A 5,264-nucleotide genomic window follows, 5' to 3' on the forward strand; every position below is an offset into this window, starting at 1 on the left:
ATAAATGCAGTTCTCTTGTATGAAGTTCTCAAAAAATTAAATTAAAAAGTACTTAACATTAGATGGTGCTGGGCAGGAGAGATGGATTGACAGTTAAGAACAAATGCTGTTTTTTCAGATGACTGAAGTTTTGTTCCCAGAAGCCTTATTGGATGGCTCCAGCTCTAGGGGATCCAATGCCTCTGGTCTCTGAGGGTCCCTGCACTGATGTACATATACCCACACACAGGCATGAAGGTTTTTGTTTGTTTGTTGTTTTTTTGTTTTTGTTTTTGGAGACAGGGTTTCTCTGTGTAGTCCTGAACTCGCTTTGTAGACCAGGCTGGCCTGAAACTCAGAGATCAACCTGCCTCTGCCTCCCTGGGTGCTGCGAGTACACACACCTGTGTGGCACGTAGTTAACAATAAAAAATAAAATTTAAAAAAAATTTACATGGAGAGCTGGGCGGGGTGAGGGGTGGCACATGCCTTCAATCCCAGCACTCACGAGGCAGAGGCAGGTGGATCTCTGTGAGTTCAAGTCCAGGCTGGTCTACAGAGTGAGTTCTATGACAGCTAGGACTATGAAAGAGACCCTGTATCAAAAACATTTTTTTAGATGGTATGAAGTATTAATGCATTAGTGTTGCTCTGGAAAATACCCTGTATTTATATTTTTTTAATTTTTAAATTGTTATAATTTTTTGAGTCTCATGCTGGCCTGTAATTTGCTGTGTAGCTGAGGGAGGCTTACCTTGAACATCTGATCCTATTACCTCCATCTTCCGAGGGCTGGGATTGTAGGCATGGTTGGCTGTATTTTTTTTTAATATGGAATGCCTCATGAATTTGCTGTCCGCCATGTGTAGGGGACATGCTAATCTTCTGTGCATGTTTCCAGATTTAATATTTGTATTGCAATAGCAAGCATCCAGCTCTATCTTTTAATTAACCTGCCCTTCCTGAACTCCTGCGTGAGATGTGTAAATACTATGTAATTTTATAACTTCTTGATAGTATTTTTAGAGATATTGTTTTGTGTCTTTATCATGTAGAAATCAAATTTCAGCCATGTTTTTCAGTAATGAGTTTATCTGGGCATCCAACTATCATGTTGTCATTTTATAAAAGTAACTGACTAACTCTTGAGTCTCCTGTTTAAAGAGAAAGAATAGAACTTCAAAAGGATTCTGAGCACATGATAAGGAAAGTTTGACTCTTTCTCTGAGCCACAGTCTCTAGGCGAGAGGTGATAGAGATAGCCATGCTTAACTTTTCTAAGCTCTTCCTTCTCCTCCTGTGTGTCTTGCTGGATTAGCTACAACTGAAAGCTCCTTATTGAAAATTGTGATCTGACTGTGATAGGATCCCATTCTTCAGACATGCTTAGTGCGGGAATGAACTTTTCCTTCGATTTTGGACTAGGAGATAATCAGTGCTTGAATGCAAAGCTCCCAGCATGAAGTTTTATGCATTATCTACATGGCTCACATGCTGCTCACTTAGGCAAGCTGCCCTATGTGGAGCTTGCAGCATCTTCTTCTGGACTGAAAATTCAGGAAAAGAGAACTACTATTGAATAGATTCCAAACTGTACTGGGCTTCAGGTGACCAAAGTTTGTTCAGATGTTCCTGCCTGGGGATTGGCCTGAGTCCTATCTGTTGTTCCAGAGAAGTACATGGCTGATTTTTATCTTTCTTTGTCCTTCTTTCTGTGGGGTGCAGGATGTTCTTTTTTAATTCTTCTGTAGCTTTGTCTCTTTGAGAAAAAACAGCATGTATTTTGGCCTAGAACTGTGAATAAAATCTGTGTTCAGGGGCCAGGGTGAAACTAATGTCTTTTTTTAGTCACAAGCCCTCTAGTCCAAAAGTTCCATTGGCAACAGATAGTAAAAGACTGTAGTAGCCAGCTGCAGAAATGTATTGTGCAATTTTGAGGTGAGGATGGGTAAAATCCCAGGGCCCAGAAGGCAGATATGTGTCAGCCAGAGCAATGACATCAGCTAGTTTGCTGATGCTACAGGAAGGGGAGGTTCCAGGTGCTGAGCCACTTTCCTGCATGTGCGGTGTCTGGAGCCACCCTGGTTCTGTTAGCAGTTAAGGCCTCTGTCTGGAGAAAGCTTTGTTTAATTCTTGCCTTCTGTTTTCTCCATGGGACCTAAAATGGAAACTTTGATGGCGAGTACAACACTTTGAGGACTGGACAGCCTCAAAGTGTGTGATCTTGTATGCTTCTTGTGGTGATGCTAATCTGCCTAAGGTTTGCAAACCTTGTGAATATGAGTATCTTATATGAAGTGCAAAGAGGAAGTGTGGAAGGGGAAGTGTTGTCTGGAATCCATGTTAGGAATTGCCTTTTCCCGGCAAAGAAGAACAGTCTTAGACTTGATCCTTTTTTTTTTTTTTTTTTTTTTTTTAATTTACTTCTGGGAGGGGACATACGTGCTGTGGAGGATGCATCTGCACTTGTGTGTGTTGAGGCCAGAGGTTGGCATTTGGTATTTTCCTCAGTTGCTTAACGCTTAACTTTTTGAAACAAGGTCTCTCATTGACCCTGGAGCACACTGATTTGGCTAGATCAACCATTGAGCTTTCGGGATCCTGTCTGCCTCATAGCTCTGGAATCATAGACATGTGCTACTAGGGATCTGAACTTAGGTGATTGGGCTGGAGTAGCAAATACTTTGCCAGCTAAGCCATCTTCCCAGCCCTGGTTTAAATTCTTTATAAATTAATATTATTCAGTGGCTTAATATAACCATTTAAGCACAGAAGAGGAAGGCATATCTAATGACTTCTTTTCTGTGTCCAGCAGAGCCTCTTAGGGCCATACGTTGGGTGATATATTGGAAAAGGCGTGTCTTCAGGATGATCTGTCTATTCAACCTAGCTGTGTACAGGTGTCTAGGAACTGCAGTGGGGATTCTTGGGAAGCTTATAGCTAGCACTACAACTGCTGAGACCACAAAGAGGCCAGAACAGGGTGGGAGCCAGCACAGCCCAACTACTTAACAGCTTTGGTTTCCTGTCAGATGTTAGGATCTTCTTCTGGCTCCACCTGTTTCCCTGCAGATGTTGGAAAAGAAGCCTGGTGCACAGAAAGCGGATGATACTAGGGCTTATGCCAGGGTAGGGACTTCCAGCCTCTGGCTTATGCAGGCTCCTCTGCACCTGAGTAGCTATGCGTTTCTATAACCGTCTGGTTCACATTCTCGTGTGGCCACTGCTCACTCAAAGGCATGTTGGGGAGAAGCTCAGGTATATTCTGTCTGGGTATCTTTTTTTTCTCTTCCTTTGGCTTTTCACATCTAAGGACCTTTCTGTCACAGCCTCTGAGGTAACAAAGTGCATGTTCAATATCTAGTGCCTCTACTTCTGGATCTGGAAAACTGTGGATAAGCTCTTTGTTTCCTTCCTGGTCAGGTACTTCTTAGAAGCCACCAGCATTCCTTTCTGCCCAACTTTGCCTCCAGACTGTTTGAAGGACAATTGTTTCCTGCATCTGTGATTTGGAATGTTATTCCAAAGGGAGGGAGGGGTTCAAGGGAGGATGGGTTTTGGTTGGTTGTTTGTTTTTGTTTTGAATTCTGGAGCTAGGAGTTATCTTTGTGGGGTTATAGTATTCATTCTTATTTTGGGGAGGAGGTTTATCACTAAGGAGCTCAGTCTGTTCTCAAATTTGTGATCACTCTGCTTCAGCTTCCTGAGTGCTAGGGTTAGAGTAGTGTGCTACCATTACTGGGGCTCATTATTAATTCTTTCAAAAACATTCCCAACTTGCCTACCTTTCTTCCTGTCATTCTGAAAGAGATGGGATGGGGAACAAAGCCAATCCTCGATTTCCTGTGATCTTTTTTTGGACTTAAGATGGGTACTGCAGATACAGTTATGAGGAAGAAGCTGAGAAGCAGGTATGAGACTGTTTCTGGCTCTCATGTTGGCGTGCTGAAAAGTTTCTGTAACTATCCCCTTCCCCTACAGGTAGGTACCATTTTTACCTGGCTTCAAAGTCTTTGGAGGGCAGCAGCATTTACCTCTGTAAAGTAGGAAGGGCCCAAGAAGACATTAAAACAGAAATAACTGGAGGGATAAGCCCTTCCAAAGAACTGGAAAGGGTAGTTAATCTGGAGGGAATGGTATTAGGTGTGGAGAGTGGGGAGGTGGGTTTGGGAAGGCTTACTTGTGTCTTGGGTATGATGCCCAGGAGTGCCTTCCTCAGGGAATTGAGTTGGTACCTTGCCTGGCCTTCTTGTCCTGTCCCCACCAAACACGTGTATGGTTTTGGCCTGTAAGGGAAGTCTTGGCAGAGTGCCATGGGACCGAGCCACTAGCTTTGAGATTAGACTGGTCAGCCTCAGTCTGCCTCCCAGCTTTTTGGCTGCCTTAATTACGAAAAACTTCTTGGAAGCTCCCAGTCCTCGCTGACTTGGCCTGTGATGGTGTCTTGCATTGGAAAGGTACATATTTCTTCCCACACATGCTCTGCATCTTTGGGTTTTAAAAAGAGAGGGATACACTGAGGTGTGGTGGTGCATGCCTGTTACTCAGAACTTAATGCAGTATAATTGTGAGTCCAAGGCTAGCTGGACAAGATAGCATCAAGTACTAGACCAGCATAAGCTACACAGGGAAACCTTGTCTTAAAAAATTAATAACAACTGGAGAGATTGCTTAGTGGTTAAGAACACTTGCTGAGGACCTAGATTCGATCCCTAGCACCCACATGGTGGTTCACAAACAATTGCAATTCTGGTTTCAGGAGATCCGATGGCTTCTTCTAATCTCTGCCAGCACCAAGCATATGTGTGTTATAATACATGTATGTAGACAAAACACTCACATAAATAAAATGAATGAATGAAATTTTTTAAAAGTTGAGGCTGGACCTGATAGACTAGGATCAGAGGGAAGGGCAAGAGGACCTCCATTATCAGTGGACTGGGAGAGGGACACAGTTGGGGAATAGGGAGGGGAGGATTAGGAGGGGAGGAGGGAAGGATACAAAGTGAATAAACTGTAGTTAATAAAAATAAAAATAATTAAATAATAAAAAAAGTTGAGGCTGGTTCGTGGTGTATCTCAGTAGAGTGCTTGCCTAGCACATGTGGCCCTGGTTGGATTCCCAGGACCGCATAAACCAGATAGTTAAGTATGCCTGTAATCTCAGTATAGGGAAAGTGGAAGCATGAGGATCAGAAGGTCAAGGTCATCCTCAGCTTTATAGTGAGCTTGAGGTCATCCTGAGGTACATGAAACCTTGTAGTAAGGAGCTTAATTTGAAACAG

At 43.1% G+C, this 5,264-nt stretch overlaps 1 non-coding gene across 1 annotated transcript; it reads right to left on the reverse strand.

Annotated features, from left to right (window-relative positions):
- Positions 1-804: 804 nt before the first annotated feature.
- On the reverse strand, positions 805-908 carry LOC129676947 (U6 spliceosomal RNA). The gene has a single exon (XR_008720143.1). It is a non-coding gene; the product is annotated as a U6 spliceosomal RNA (small nuclear RNA).
- Between the last annotated feature and the right edge of the window lie 4,356 nt (positions 909-5,264).

The sequence above is a fragment of the Psammomys obesus genome, unplaced genomic scaffold (genome assembly GCF_907164565.1).
Source record: "Psammomys obesus unplaced genomic scaffold, mPsaObe1.curated_primary_1811, whole genome shotgun sequence".
NCBI lineage: Eukaryota > Metazoa > Chordata > Mammalia > Rodentia > Muridae > Psammomys > Psammomys obesus.